Genomic DNA, 16,247 nt, shown 5'->3' on the forward strand with positions numbered 1-16,247 from the left:
AAGGAATTTTTCAAAGGATCATCTATTAACTAGGACACCAAATCCATCATAAATATAGCCCCAAAAAATACTGCAACAAGACATCTCTTATTGAGGCTTCCTTTTGGAAACCTATTATGTCTGACGCTTATTATTTTCATTTTGAATCCGTCAGCATTTGTTCCCCAATGGTGCAAGGCTGACTGCAGCTCAGCCATCAAATAAGATATCCTGCTTCTCTTTCTGAAAGTGCTGAAACTGTTGGAAATTACCTTTCACCAAGGATTTATTCCTCAGCCTTCAACTGGAACAAGGCTTTTGACTGATTCGCATGCTGGTGTTGTCGGGGCAATTTAGCTTAACTGGTACTTGACTTCATTCGGTAGAAATTAAACAGAGGTCAGAAGAATCTGTTAATATCCCCCCGCCACCTCTGCACCTTAAAGCCTAATGAATTCATGATAATGCCAAAGCGATCAGAACTATTTTGAGCAATTTTTGAATTAGCAGCCAGCCAGTTTCCATTTCTAATATTATACAATCCCAATATAATGTGTACAATCTTCTTTTACTCCTATGAAAAATTTAAACATAAGGCATCTACATAGTGCACATTTGAATTATTTCCCCATCAGACAGTGTTTAGATGCTTGTCTGCTGAATTTGTAAAAAAAAAAAAAAAAAAAAACATGTTGGGTTAAACAGTAAAATCAGATACATTTTGCTTTAACACAACCTGGGAGTTTATTGGAAAGCAAGACAAACATGAACCTTTAGAAATCACCCAACCAACCCACACCTGGGTTGCAGGTGTAGTTGGAAAACTTGTGGTGTAACAGCAGCTCCATTAACAGATACCTGAACATCTTTTCTGCTTCTTTTCAAGGGCTTTACTTCCTTTAGCTTCCCAAGGTCACACAGTGCCAAACGGCAGATTCAGAGGATGCAGCAACCAGCACCTGATCCAAGAGACTAATTTGATTAATTTAATCAATTGACTATAACGATGCACATTAGTCAGGACAGAAAAATGTACATTGTTTTATCTAAAAAGAGACAGGCGAACATGGGAAAATGCACCACTAACGGTACTAAACCGTCAGTAATGGTGTTAGTGTTTTTGGCCGTTATCCGAGTTTGCAAGGTTCTCTGGCGTCTTTTCTTCTCATATCAGCTTTTGACTTCAGGTATCAGCCTCACAAACCTGTGCATCGTTCGGCACACAAAAGAAATAGCTTGTTTTATATCTCTCCCATAACCATTTCCCAAGTGTCATATGTATTTTTACAATGAAGAGAAATGCTTAAGGGTAGTGGAACTGCCCAATGTTCTTGCTGGCCTCAGTGAATAATGGAATTTACTGGAGAAAATTGACTTTTTGCCTTGTTGGGCAGGAAAGCGCATAAATGTAAATGGCCACAGCAAATAGTGAATTTGGGACTCTCACACAAGAAGTGGACAGAGTTACCCGACGGAGCCACACGAAAGACGGATATTAGTAAAACACACCTGGCAGTGATTAACTCTAAAGTCAGTCAAGAAGGCTTTGATTAAAACAGGTTTTGAATAATCCCGAAATGTCACTCTTGAAAGCATCGAAGTGAAGCAAATGCTTCACGGCGAAAGATACGGGCCACAAATGAAAACTGCTTTATTTGTGTTGTGATACAAAGAGGAATATAAAGAGGTTTGTCCAAGTAAAAAAATAAAATAAAATGGTACTAAAGGGAAAAGGGCACACTGTACTTCATCCTGTTCTTTTGTGTAATTGTTCACATGTAAAAAATTACATGATTTTACAACAACAAGGTAATTTCTTAAAACACTTTTAGTTTTCTTATTTTCTGTCAGCAAATTAACCTAACCTGGCTGTTTTCTTTGACTGTTCCAGGTTTTAAGATTTTAGCTCTTAAAGCCTGAATCTTTCTTCACTCTGTGAAATGTTAAAACACTCCAAATTTCACAGTTTTTTTTTTTTTTTCCCCTCCTAAAGTTATTGTTGAAATCTTTTCTCAGAGCACACTGTTCTACCTTTGCAGACATTTTGGAAACTGAATGTTTGACCTCTATTTTTATTAAGTTAGAGTAATAAAAGTTGATGGCTACAAAAAGAACATATTGCCTTCACCTTAACATTGCAAAAACTAGAGAAAGGAAAATGAAGCTGTTTTAAATACCATTCAATATCATAAAAAAGTCCTTGTATTTACTATTTTGCCATTTTACTTCACTATTTATTAGTAAAGTAAATATATAAGTATTTTCTGGTATTTTCTCTGGTATACCCAAAGAAGATACCAGATCTGGCCTTTGCAGTTGAAGTACCTGTAATAATGAATTAAGTGAACAATTGTTCACTTAAGAACAAATGTTTTTTCACTTTAGAGTAAAAGCACAGAGGTAAACCAAAATACATCAATACTACATGCTGTTGTAAGGTCTTTTGCATAACAGTCATATCATATTGGTGTTTGAAAACTAACTATATTTCAAAAATACTGCAAAAATTGCCCATTTTCTAAATTGTGTCTATGAACGTTAAAAATTGTGATTGGCCAAAAAAAAAAATGCAAACGGTATACCGCTATGGTCTTATAGTAACAGCAATCATGCTGTAAAACAATTGATTTGTGCAATCAATGTAGCAACCATTAACACAAGCAAAATCTACGTCATTGCAGAGCTTGGTGTGTTCAATTTCTACATATTTGATAGAAGGTTTAAAAAAAGCAAAAACATAAAATACATCGTCCAGCGTTTAAAGCGGATGGGGAAACAGTTCAAGGCATTTAAAAGGCAAGGGAAGACTGTGTAGCAAATTTCAGCGACAAGGTGAGAAACGGATGAGAAACATAACATTGCAAATGTTGACTATATCTGACAATGTAATTACAAAAAGGCATTGAATATACAATTCCTACAATTATAGACTACTTACTAATTTCTAACATTGTTAGATTATCCTCTGCATAGGAAGAATGTCTTTCTGAAGCCAGTGTTTGCATGTGGTTCAATTAGTGAGAACACTGATTTGCATATGCTTTTCATCCCATTGCATAGTTTAGTGTGTTTGATGTACTACACAACAACTGCATCGCAAAAAAAACAAAAAAACAAAACAAAACAAAAGTAGATTGTCAAAGGAATCCGACATTAAACACCACACAACATACCGCTTAATGGGAACATTAAACTAATGGCTCGCAAATGTCAAATGAGAAGTCCGGCTCATTCTGAGAATAGACCACTAATCCAAAAGCTGTCCAGGACAAAGTTCAGAGGGGGCATCTACAGAGGAAGTGTCAATTTAGCCCTCCATCCATCTTTATTAGCCAAGGCAGCAGTGCCAAGCAATGTTCTTTACCACCGGAACCAGCTCCTTCTCAAGGTCAGATATTTTATTTCCTGGTCCTGAATCTCTCTGTTTTAACCTACGGACATGCTAACTGTCATAGTTTCTTGCAAGCATTTGATGCAAAAGAGAATCTTAAGGTATAATTTGTGAACAAGGGAGAAAAAAACAAAAAACTTTACTACTTTGTCCAACAGAGCACACAAGAACGGGTGGGGGAGGGGACACTACCTTACATTTATGAACTGAGAAAACCCCACAGCTTTTGGAGACCTACTGACAGAGGTTTACATTTGAGAAACGGTTAGGACGGACACAGGCTTTCTAAAATGTTGGTACATCTTGAACCCAGATAATGGCCATGAGTAGTTTGTACTGCTTGCAACAAGCCAGAACTGTAGCCGTGTGCATGTGTAATCGGAGCGGCTATTTAAATTGCCTCTTTTATTTAATCTTATCTCCGCCTTTCTTAAAACAGACTCTCAAGGGCTCCATTGTGCATTAAACAATATGTGGCAGAGTATAAAAACACACTTCTCATCTGCAAAACCCAGGCTGACGCGGGTTATTACTCTGCTGTAAAAACCGCAAATACTCAGCACGTATATGTCAAGTCCACAGGTAAAAAATATTGATGCTATGTAAGGCGGAGTGTTGCCCCTACACACCGCGTGCACAATCTAATGTAATCAATATAGTTTAAAACCCTTTTGCTGCCAATCTTTGTGTTCATGACCCAGAAATATTTCTCCCTTAATTATGAGCCAAGCAGAATCTTAATTGTGTACTCCTGCCCAGCTCGCAGGTTGCACCCTTTTAAAACACTTTTAATAGGAGAGTTTTCACTCCTGGGTAATCAATCTGTAATTCATCATTATTTATCCAGCACAGAAAAAGCCCCACAGGACCTCTATGTACACACGCAGATTTACACACACAGGCCGAGTTCAATTCGCCTGGGAATGGACGTGAATGAGCGCGTGCGTACACGCCCTCACACAGCCCCAGAGGTGTCTTTCCGCACTCTGAGGTATAAAGGGATCATGGTTGAGAGGTAATTACAAGCACAGAAGAGGAGAGAGGAAGACAAACAGAGGAGAGAACAACAGAAGGCTGTCTCTTTTACAGACCTGCAGACAGAACCGATAGCAAGCAAGAGAAAGGAGTTAAGACCTCCTTAGTCTTAACAAGTCAGAATGCCAGTGCAGGGAAATTGACTTTTTATTGAACATCAAATCAAACTTTATTTGTATAGCACATTTCAGCAGCAAGGCATTTCAAAGTGCTTCACATCAAATCAAACACAAAGACACAATGCAACATAGAATCAACATCAAAAACACAACATCAAGTCAGATTCCGATCAAGTCAGACTGAATAATTCCTGACATCAATGCAGTTGCTTCAGTTTAAGTGGAATGTGTTTAATTGATTTAAAAAGGCAAAAAACAAAGATCCCTGTATGAAGAAGCAGGTATTTCCTATCAGTAAGTTTAAAATTGAGGTCAGACTTTTGACTTGAGGTGTTTTTACACCCGTTTCATCCATAGATCTGTTGGATTGAGGACCAAAATTGCAACATTTGTTGCATTTTCAGCGGGTGCAGTTTGAGTTCACACTGCACTGAGTCACTAAAGGAAGCAATATGAAAACCTGTGAAAAAGATGCTAAACTCAACTTTCATCTTTACAAAAAGTAAACAAATATGGAATGGGATCAAAATTTAGCTGGGCAAGTGAAAGTCCAGCACCAATCCATCGGCCTGACTACGAGGTGCCTTTAGTCGGTGCCTTTACACCCACTGGCAACATCAGTTCAGTTTCTGCTGTCTCCTTGAGTTTTTTCTTACCACACAGTAATCCGTGCTCCCCAGTGATCCTGTCCTACGTCTTGAAGATCAACCGTGCCAACGTGAGATTCTCTTTGTTCCATTCTTACCTGCTTGCTTTCTGTTCTATCATCCACAGTCTCTCAGGATCTCCAAGAGTTTGTCGTCCTGAATCTGCACTCGCTTACTCACCTGCCTTTTCACCTTCCCATGGTTTACCTTTGTCGTCCACTGCTGTAGATGCTCTAAACTCAGAGTCACTTACCCGCTCGCTGCCAGCCTCAGAACTTTGTGCATTGACGTACTTACTGAATCAGGTTCTGTCTCTGAAAGTAAGACCGTTTCACCCTTCAGTTATGCCTGTGTTCATCTTACCTCGCTTCTTTTCCACAGTTCCTTGCTGACTAGTCACTCAAAATAAAATATTACTTACCATTATTTGTGTGTGCGCATCAATAATTGTGTCAAAACTGCAAGCATGACACCATGAGTCATTTCTCAGGCTACCACTGGTTGTACTTACCCAGAATGCCTTTCTTCACAGTGCACTTCTTGCTTTTTTAACAGTCTCCGGTCTGTTTGGCACTGACAAATGCATTCCATCTGGATAATAGTTTACTTTCATTGGCCTGCCTAAGTTTTTAGGCAGATCACAGTTCAATTGTGCATTCTTACCTCCCAAAGAAACCAGACTGTCTAGACTCTAGACAGACCAACTACTATTTGAATAGTAGTAAACAGGGTTTATGTGAATGCACCCTTAAAAAGGGATGCACTGATATGAAAATTTGGGTGGATATCAATATTCGATATTCATATTCCTGTTGTGTCCGATAAACCAAAATTATAAAGTTGACATTTCTTTGCCCATTCAGGATTGTTGCAAAACAACCAGTTAAAATCTTCACAGTTTTGTGATGTATCACAATCACCGTCACATGTCCAGACAAAATACTACAACATATAGAAGTGTCAACAAAATAAAATTAAACATCGATTGTCGAGATCAGCCCGGTTTTACTGATGGGGTCGATAACAATATGTGAAAAGTGACTAACGTCAATACCGATGCGGATCTAATGTGTATCTCGAAAGACGGACCACAAACGGAATCAACAAATCTAAGGCACAAATATTGAACTTTGACTATGTCAGTCCAAACAACAAACAATATACTTGTTTTAAAAGAGATTGTTTTCTCCGTCAGTTCGGAGTTGCCATCTTATAGAATAATGTGCCATGTTTTGGAAACATTTACAGTGTTGGTGCTGGGGGAAAATAAAGCTTTGAAAGTTTGTTAGAAATTCTCATTGTGAATTAATAAGAACCAATGCATAAATGTAAAAGTAGCACTGTGATTTAACATCAAGAACAATTTTCTCTTCAAATTCTTACAGGGTGAAAAAAAAACAAAAAAAAAAAAACATGCCGTAACTTTTATTTGATATGCTATTACAGCAAGAAGGCATATTTGCTTAAGTTACAATATAATTAGAAGTGCAATCTGAGAGAAGTGTCTGAGTCAGTTTGGCTTAGTGTGATTATTCACAAGGAGTGAGTCAACCACTGTGATATGCTGTTAAGTCAGAGTTATTTATCTGACATCCACACAGAGGATTTCAGCAAAACACACCAACTACAAAGAGACAGTGAATAAAAATCCGGCAAGCTCAAGTATGGGCTCCTTAAAAATAAGAGGCAAAAGACACACGGGATCAAAAAAACATCCAATTTAAGGCCATCAGAGCACAGCTAAGGCATCAAAAACATTTCTATCCCATAAATTATCCATTGAGCAGAAAGCTCACTGCTGTTCTTGATTTTTCAAAAAGCAAAATAAAATAGTTATAGGGGATTAAACAGGCGTATATAGACAGGGAGCGAGAGGAGGAAAATGGTTCCAACTGTAATGAAGCATGCATGGAGTTAGCCATTAACTACAATGAGATAACAGAGCTGCAGTTGGACTAATGTCGTGATATTAGTGATTCACCATTAGACATTCCCCGCTATGAGGGGGTTTCACTTATCGAGGAGCCGTTGCACAACGCAGCAAGCCATACAGTGTCTTTTAGCGATGTGATGATTCCCGAGGTCAATGTGTCATTGATTTATCGGACGGGGCCGCCGCTAATTTGAGACAGAATGTGGATGAGGTGAAGGAGTTGTTTCTTCTTGTGCTGCCCAGCAGCTGTGCCAGCATAACTGACAGGAAGAGGCCAAATGCACAGTCTGCCACTGTCCACTGTGATTATTGATTTCCTCAGGGTCCCTGCCTCTGTCTCTCTGCTTCCTCTGAACAGCCTTTTCACACCATGCGAGCAGCCATTGTTTGTGGCCGTGGCTGTTCCAGTTCCTCTCCGCTCGGTTCAACTCGTTGCTTTAATTCTAAGGACTCTCTAACACGACGCCGATGAAAAAAACACTCTGACTTCCAACTGATTCGAGTGTCAAGGAACTTTCATTCAGTAGCCCGAGACTTCAGTTTTTGCTGAGGTATACACCTTGCAGATGTCAGTTTCTATTCAAAAGGAAAACTAAAAGTAAACATGGCATTAATTTGAACCACATTTGTCCCAGCAAGGCTGCACAGATGAGGTTAAACACTACAAAATTCTGTTGGAGAACTGCAACCATGAGCAACATATAAGGCTCACCAAATAACAATAGCTAATCAGTAAAAGCAATTGAGGTTTTTATGTGGTAAATGATGCAAATTCAGCAATAGATTTTGTACTTCTATGAAATAAAATCCAAATAAAATAAGACTGAAATTTGTAATTTTTGAGGACATATTAACACTAAAAAGGCACTATATGTCCTGCTGGCTCAGAAAAATCTACAGAAACAGTAATGGAGAAATGAAGGCCAAAATGTTTTTGCTGATGTGTAAAGCTGGAATATTTAAGACAAAACCCCAGCATGAATACCTCTATTTAAAGTAAAATCCTCAAAGTGAAACCTCAGTCCTTCAAAAATCTCTATCCATTTGTGACACTAAGTGAGGAATAATTCTAATTTTATTTAAATGAAAACACCTATATTACACACGTCACAAGATAAATCTAAAACTCTTATTTTTGCCTGTGTAGGCATGACAGCACTTCTGTCATATGTTTAGTCCATAAAAAGAAAAAAAAAAAAAAAGAAAACAGATCTCCCAACAAAGACTGTGCTTGCTGTTGTGAAAACTTTCTAGATGGAAGAGAGTTTAAAAACTTGTTTTCCCATAATGGAGATTTCACAGAAAGAAAAGAAAGGAGAATGGCTGCCGCACAAACCCTCTCCATCTCTTTCCATCATCCATCAGCCTTGAGATGAAGACTTTTTCCGGAGATGAATCGCCGTCTTTCAGCTTTCGACAACAAGCCTCTCCATCCTCTACGCTTTTTTTTTTCTTTTATAAAAATAAATCAATTTCTTTTATTTTCCCTTCTATCTTGGGAAAGACTTCTCTCTGTCTGCCTTTTGTTTACAAAAGAGAAGTGTGTGGCATCTCTTCTGTACACAACCGTGTTTAAAACCGAGACAAGAAAATATGAATAATATGAAAATATGAAGTACTATCCTGACTTTGAAGAGCCTATTTGTCTTCCAAGTATTAAAGTAAGCAGCTTGATGACTTGGCAGAACAATTCTAACTGTACTTGATTTTAAATGTTTATTTTTATTCCATGTAGTATAAAAATCAAAGTATAATTTCGACAAAACAAATCCTTTCTGATGTTTTCTTCTCTTGTGCTCTTCTAAGCTTCCCATCATTATGTAAAAAATGACTCATGTAAAGTTCAGTTTGAGCAAAATATTAATTTTCAAGATTTGTCATTACTTGCCTAGGAAACAATGTCTGTCTGGTTAAAGCTCAAATCAAAACTCCATGAAAGCAACAGGTAGATAGAAATCCTGCTATAATAGCCTGATAAAATGAATTCCTTCTAACTACTTCAGTAAACGCTTCATTTTTATCTCGTCCAATAAGTTCACGTCACCATCTAATACGCCTTTGAACTTTGATCTTCCACTGTAAAGGGAGTCATAAAAAGTTACGTTTTCTATCTAATGACTTCACAGAGTTAAATTCATGCAAGATGGTCACATTAAAGCAACAAAACAATGTTCTGTAATGTTTGTTACACAAAAACGACTGACAGTTTTTACATTTTATAAAACTAGTAAACCCATCCCTAAGGCTGGAGTCAAAACTAAGTAAATCCTGGCTGCTTTCTTAGAATCAATCATATATACTTCCATAATGGATTTTGTGAAACCACCTTTCTAACATTCAGGAATATTTACACAATGCAAAAATAACAACAACCCTCTTAGTGAAACAACTGTTACTGTCCCCCCACCTGGTTAGAGTTATAAGACCACAAGCTATTAGTTATACAGTTTGGGTCAGAATTATTAGCACCTCTGATGAAATCACACAAAACTATATTTCCATGGAAATTACCACATTAGCATTAGTAACATCGAACTGTGAAATGTTGAGACAAAAAGAGCTCCATCTCAGACACTACACTGTTCAGCAGGGGTCTTCAAGTCCAGGCCTTCGAGGGCCGCTGTCCTGCAACTTTTAGATGTGTCTCTGCTTCAACACACCTGTGTCAAATAATGAGGCCATTAGCAGGACTCTGGGAAACTCGACTGCATACTGAGGAGAATATCCACCCATTTGATTCCAGCATAAAAATCACAGGCCATCGGACCTGGAGGCTTTTATTTGTAGAACCCTGCTGTACAGTCTACATCCCATGGCTAGGCGTGTCCCATTGCCCTTTTCTCAGTTTTGTGGTTAACTTGTCTGTGATAAAATGGCAACACATTTTATCACAAGGGATTTAAATAGATAAAATTACCCAGAGCTCCACAAACACCTCAGATCAGCTGCAAAGGTTGAGAGGTGATGATTTGGGCTTCTTTTTGCAATTGGAATCTAACAATTAGTTTTAATGATCTCCTTTATGAAACTTTCGCAAGTATGACTGTTTTAAAAAGGAAAATACGATTAAAAACATTTGTTTTTAATGGTATCTTAATGATATTTCATGGCCGTAATATTAAGTGCTTGGTTAAACATGGATAACCTCAAGCACTAATTACAAAAAGCAACTCTAATTTGAACTTTTTAAAAGATGATTATGTCTTTGTATGCAGATTGACAGATTTTAGGGAGTACCACAATTGTAGCTGGAGTTCTCCCTATTTTCAGCACTCAACAGATATTGACCATTTGCCACCGATAGGTATTTTGTTTGCCTAAATACAAAGAAAGAACCACAGACGACGTTTTCAACCAAGTTTCTGCAGAAGGAGAAAACACAGAGAACTGCTCCTCAGAATCAGAACAGTTCACCATGTGTTCTGAAACTGCAGGAGAACTTGCCTTTTATTAACACAAAACAAAATCAAGGGGGCTGGTGCTGATAAGATTAGGAGCCCCCAGGAACTAACACACAGCAGAAGCAGTTTTATGACTAAGGAATCTCTACATAGGGGGGCACAGAGTATAAACAAACAGTTTTACGACTAAGGGAACTCTCAGAAGACCATCTGCAAAGAACATGTTTTAAGGGTTAAAGAAAGATTAGCTATGTCTTATACTGTTTAACAAATTTCTCCTCTCCGGGGTGTGAATACTAAACCTATAAATGAAAAGCAAACTGCTAAATAATAACAAAACTTATTTATTCTAACAGCCACTTTGTCACTTAATCTTGTGAGGCGCCATTATGGATGTCAATAGCAAGGAATTGGAGCACTGACTAAAGAAACTTTTTTTTTTTTTTTCTGATTATTTTTGCCACTTAAGGCATAACTTCTAGCAGCTAGTCCTCATGATTGATATTGGCTATCTATCACCATCTTCTTTTTATCAATGGTAAAAGCAAACTTCTCCGTGTCACCGACTGTGCACCACCCTATGACCATTTATACAGTGACTTCAACAAAAACAAAAGCAATATTAGGCTACCGACCTTCTGTTTTTTTGATGTGCGTGTGACATATGGTCATTCTTAAAAGGCATCTAATTTTAGGTTGAAACTGAAAATGAGTCTCCTGAAAATCATAAACTCGTCAAGCTTATGCTGGTTACTGCAGCACAAGCGTTTCACAAAATCTTTTTGACAAACATCATCTGGGCAGAGTGAGTCTGTAACACACCCACATGCGTTTGTTACCTTCCTATGCTGGATGGAGAAGGGGGTGTTGGGGAAAGCCAACACCTGACTTTTGTTTTTTTTGCAGCCGTTCAAATGCCTGGCTCCTTGGCTGACGTGTTCTTCCTTCTGACTCCCTGCCGAGCCCGCTGGCAGAGAAACAGGTCAATGCAAATGAGATACAGACTTTGTAAAAAAGAATATTTGGCTCTAAAACAAACAGCTAAGACAAATCAAAACCAATAACATTTTTACGTTTAAAAATACTCCTAACCTTTTTCGTCACATGAAAGCACAAACTTAATGTATTTATTTGCATTTGATCCAATAGACCAACACCACAAATGACTTAGTTGGTATTGAAGGTTCTATTGTTCAAGTAAATGTCAAGAATAATGCATAATGTCAAGTTTCAAAATTGTAAGAATGGTTTCATAATTCAGGCAGTTCAACAAGGAACAGAAAGTGTGCTCTAAATTCCCTCGACACCCTCAATTTGCACAGTTAAAGTACCTGCTTCTACAATACATAACTAATAGCTGCTTTTCAAGGGCTACAATGGCTAAGTAGAGTATTTTGGTGTTCTATTTAACTGTTGGAGTGAACCCACCGGAGAGAAATAAGGACCACTGAAAAAAAACAATCATCCATTTGAGTCAAAAACCGGCCAATGTGACAAAAAAGCATAATGTCTTTTGCAGTGTGGAGCATGTGTATACCCATCCTGCAATTGATTCCTCACTTCAGAAAATACATAAGCAAAGCAACTCTGGCTAGATTTGTCAATTGTACTGATTGAACAAATCCCACAGCAGCAAACACACATGCATTGGAGAATTAAATTAAAAGTAATTTAGCCACTAAAGACTTTGGCCATTTGGATGAATTTTAAAGACTCTAGCGAATGCATCACAACGAAAACCCCAGAGGGCGAGAGTGAACACTCCAACTATCAAAACAAGCTACTTGGTATACAGAGCATGTAGACCTCATTAAAGAATAGAAGCAAAACTGGTGAAGCTATTTGAAAAAGGAGAAGACTCATTTACTGCAGAAGACCTAACATATAAATATATAATATATAGACCTGCACCATATATTATGACGACCCAGCAACCATGGCTAATATTGTACCAGCTCATTTTTGCAAAAAAAATTACTTCTAAATTCTGTCTGGCCAGATCCAGATGTTCTGACGAGATTTGACTAAAATTCAAGTTGAGACTCACAATCAATTAAATTAATGTGACTACACCGCACCTTGCTAATGGTGAGGTCACAACATTTAAGAACATAAATAGCAAGCCTAAAGACTGGATTTGTAATCATTTTGACAACATTTCCAAGCCTACTTTTACTCTGTTCCATAAGTCCTTCTATCTACAGTTTATGATGCACTTTGAAAGGCAAAAGAACTTCCTGAAAGAAAGAATTAAAGGTTAACTTTTTGTATTCAAAGAGATCTCTGTTTGGGGGCGACACATTGGGCTTGCAGAAACTCCAGGTAGCCATAAATATGTATTTGGTAATGCATCAAGCAGGAAAAAAGCCAACTTACCAAGACCCCCTGCAAGGTAGTGTGCCAGACAGTCAAATCCATTCTAGCACTTTTTTTGTCTAACTCATATTCAGCAGAAAGAAAAGAGATACAAAGATTTATTTAGAGAATGGGGCACAGTATTAAAATACATCCGCGGGTGACATTTCTAGAAGGTAGTCGAGTTGCATATGATAATTTGGATCAAACGTGGATTTTAAAATTTTTTTTCAATCTGTTTGCAACTTTCAACCATCACCGATCTTAAATTTTGCAAATGCAACATTTGTTTATTTAATCTTTAATACTTAAAAGACTGATTATTCTTGAGATAGATACAGTTTATTATGGTTCTCAGAAGGCCTTACGAAAGTAGTCTTTTATTAAATATTGGTTTACATGAAAAACACAATGTTATTGTATTTTTTAGTGCATACCTAAGTCTGTTGGGATCACTGTTGCCATCTTGGTGCATGAATTATGTTTTTGTTTAGTTTTTTTCCCCACAAGTGGTGGCTAAATCTAATTACAATATTTGTCAGAATGCACATCACTTTGTCTATAATGACAAGAATTTGTTTGTGGTTGCCTCGAATACATAAATGGTCGAGAGACATCTCAACTTGAAAGTGTCTTTTCACAAGATAATTAGTTCATGACTAAAGTAAAGTGCGGTGAATGGGTTGTATTTTTATAGCCCAGAGTGGACTGAAGATCTTGCCCGGAATCGCATTTTAAGGTAAATATTTTCAAGTTCTGAACTGTGGCGTAGGAACCGGTAATACCTGGGCGAAATTTGACAGCTTTGGCACGTTGATTGTGCACAGCCTGAGGTCCAATTGTTATTATCGGCCAGCCTAATTGATCTAAACTAACACAATTCCAGATTTGGGATTTGAGCCAAGCAGACTTAAAAGTCTGACATAACTATCAGCCTACAACAATCAGTATAGATTGTTAAAAAAAAATATATATATATATATACAGAATCACATTGCTTCAAATTGAAGGAATGAAGGAATTAGTTCTTATATTTTCCTATTAGTTTTTCGGTGAGAGGTAATGATCGACTAAAATGCTTTTTCCAGACACAATGGCTCCATTTAAGAAAGCATTTCCATTGTGTCTATAGAAGACTTCTAAAGCACCTGCCGTTACCCTGAAACAGCATTTTCCATCTATATTGTGCCGTTATGGAGGTATCTACATTCTATTGAGGCCCGTTTGAATTGCCCAGCATGGGAGCGGGATCTAAATTTAAAAGACATTTCCTAGATTGACACATTCAGCATGCCGGCCTGATTTCATGGCCGCTCATGAGTGTCCCACATGATTACATGCACAAATCAATGTGTTTGCACCGTCTGACGTTCAGTAAACTGCAGAAAAACATTTTAGTAATGCTCGTCTTTATTTTCGACCATGATCATGACCCAGCAGTGTGTCCTTAACTAAAAGGACACTGGGTGAATATGTACCCTTTACACAAACTTAAAACATGTGGTGTCTCGGACATTTATTGGCACGACTGGTGTTATGATCCAGATGTAATAAGAAGCCACTCGGCTCGGGAACGAAGCAATCTGGTTGAGGACCAGCTTCTTTACTATTTTTAAGATTGTATGACCATCTGAGATTCCTCCTTAAGCAATCACTATAGTTGGTCCAAAGTCCTGGATTCTCTCTAGTGCATTTATATGGCATACATATGGCAGCATATTTTAAATTGTAATCTTGTTCAAATTGAATGATGATCCATTATTAGTTCACTGGAAGAGTCCAAAAGACGTTTACAATATATTTTCAAGTGACTGAGATTAATATTTCATTCGTAGCATTCTGTATTCCAAAGAACCACAACACTGATTTTTTTTTATTTTTTATCCCATTTTAATACTACTTTAGTACAATTACAGCTGCTATTTTTTCTGAAAAGATCCCTCTTGTAATCTCAGGTCTAATGCCGAGTTCTGTTTAAAGTTCACACTATTTTCATGTCAGGAAAATCTCAATTAGTTCATCAAAAAATCCCATTTTAGGTGAGAAACTATCAGTATCAAGACAACCTGGATGGTAATATTCTACTTGATAAAAGGAAGTTCTTTACACTGTTGCAGTGACATTGTCAAAATAGAATTTAATTAATTGGCAAAAAGTTATTGAGTTAATGATCCAAACAGAACTTTTCAAAGACGTCATTTATCTGTTTTTTTTCAATGACTCCAAAGAAATTTTGATCCAATATTTGGGGGGTGGAGGGGATGAGAACAGAATCAAAATAATAAAACAGCATTCACAAATTCATAGAACCATATTGATGACTATACAAAAACAATTTAAGACACAGTGAACTAAACACATTCTTCACAGTTTCAATTCAGGAACAAGCTCAGAAAACTCTTCTGTCCTCAGACAAAGATCTCACTCCCTTAACCAACTTGTTTACTGCCATACCTCAAATGTTTCATCTTCCAGCTTACTTGTGAATCCTTCTGCTTCTTCATCTGGGTAAAGACGATGCTGAACGTCCAGATTGTGTCAGCCCCAAATTTCTTAAGGAAACCACAGAGATACATCCTCAAAACAATAACATGCAATAGGAAATTTGAATTTTAGGAAGCGAAGCATTATATACATTCATGACTCAAATTAACATATTTCAAGCCTTTCTTATTTATACGTTTGACAATTAGAGCTGATACAGAAAACCTGAAATTCAGTCTCAGAAAAATCAAATCTTGTGAAAAAGTTAGATACTGGAAACTCATTGTGTCTTATCATAATCAACTTGTTCATTCAAAAAATACCTGCAAAGGGTTCCTGAGCCTCTAAATGGTCCGAGTCTGGGTCAGTATGCTACAAATTCATGGGAAAACCGATGATCCTACATATGTCAAAAGGAAAATAAAGTCATTGCATTCTACAAGAAGGGTAAGTCAGAAAAGGTCATTTCTTAAGAGGCTGTTTGTTCACAGAGTTCTGTATCCAGGCATACTCCTAGAAAGTTAAGAAGAAAAATATGAGGTAAGAAAATGTGCACCAGCAGCAGGGAGAGTTTCAGCCTTGAACAGCAAGACAAATGGTAAATCATATATGTGACCATCCAATGTATTAAGCCAACCCGGAAAAACAGACAAAGTTAGTGCCTTAGTTGGAGAGTGCTCCACAATCCTTTCTTCAGAAGAAAGTAAAGTTTGTCAAGTTCTGAAGACATAATGGTAAACATGCATATTAGAATGGAGAGAACAGGATGTAATTCTTTAGAAATTTTACATACCTCGGTGTTTGCTGTATAAAGCTATGGTGATGCATGCAATCTCTGCTACTTTCATCTATTAGGGTAGCTGCATCGGAGCCAGCGACTCAAAGAAGCTGAAGATGAAGAAG

General features: G+C 37.4%; 1 long non-coding RNA gene across 1 annotated transcript; it reads right to left on the reverse strand.

The window, feature by feature from the left end:
- Positions 1 to 595: 595 nt before the first annotated feature.
- Positions 596 to 15,333, reverse strand: LOC122827279. Its single transcript, XR_006370014.1, has 3 exons — positions 15,315 to 15,333; positions 11,345 to 11,472; positions 596 to 938 (listed from the first exon to the last, which is right to left on the reverse strand). It is a non-coding gene; the product is annotated as an uncharacterized LOC122827279 (long non-coding RNA).
- Positions 15,334 to 16,247: the final 914 nt, after the last annotated feature.

This window comes from Gambusia affinis, linkage group LG24, assembly GCF_019740435.1.
Source record: "Gambusia affinis linkage group LG24, SWU_Gaff_1.0, whole genome shotgun sequence".
Lineage (NCBI taxonomy): Eukaryota > Metazoa > Chordata > Actinopteri > Cyprinodontiformes > Poeciliidae > Gambusia > Gambusia affinis.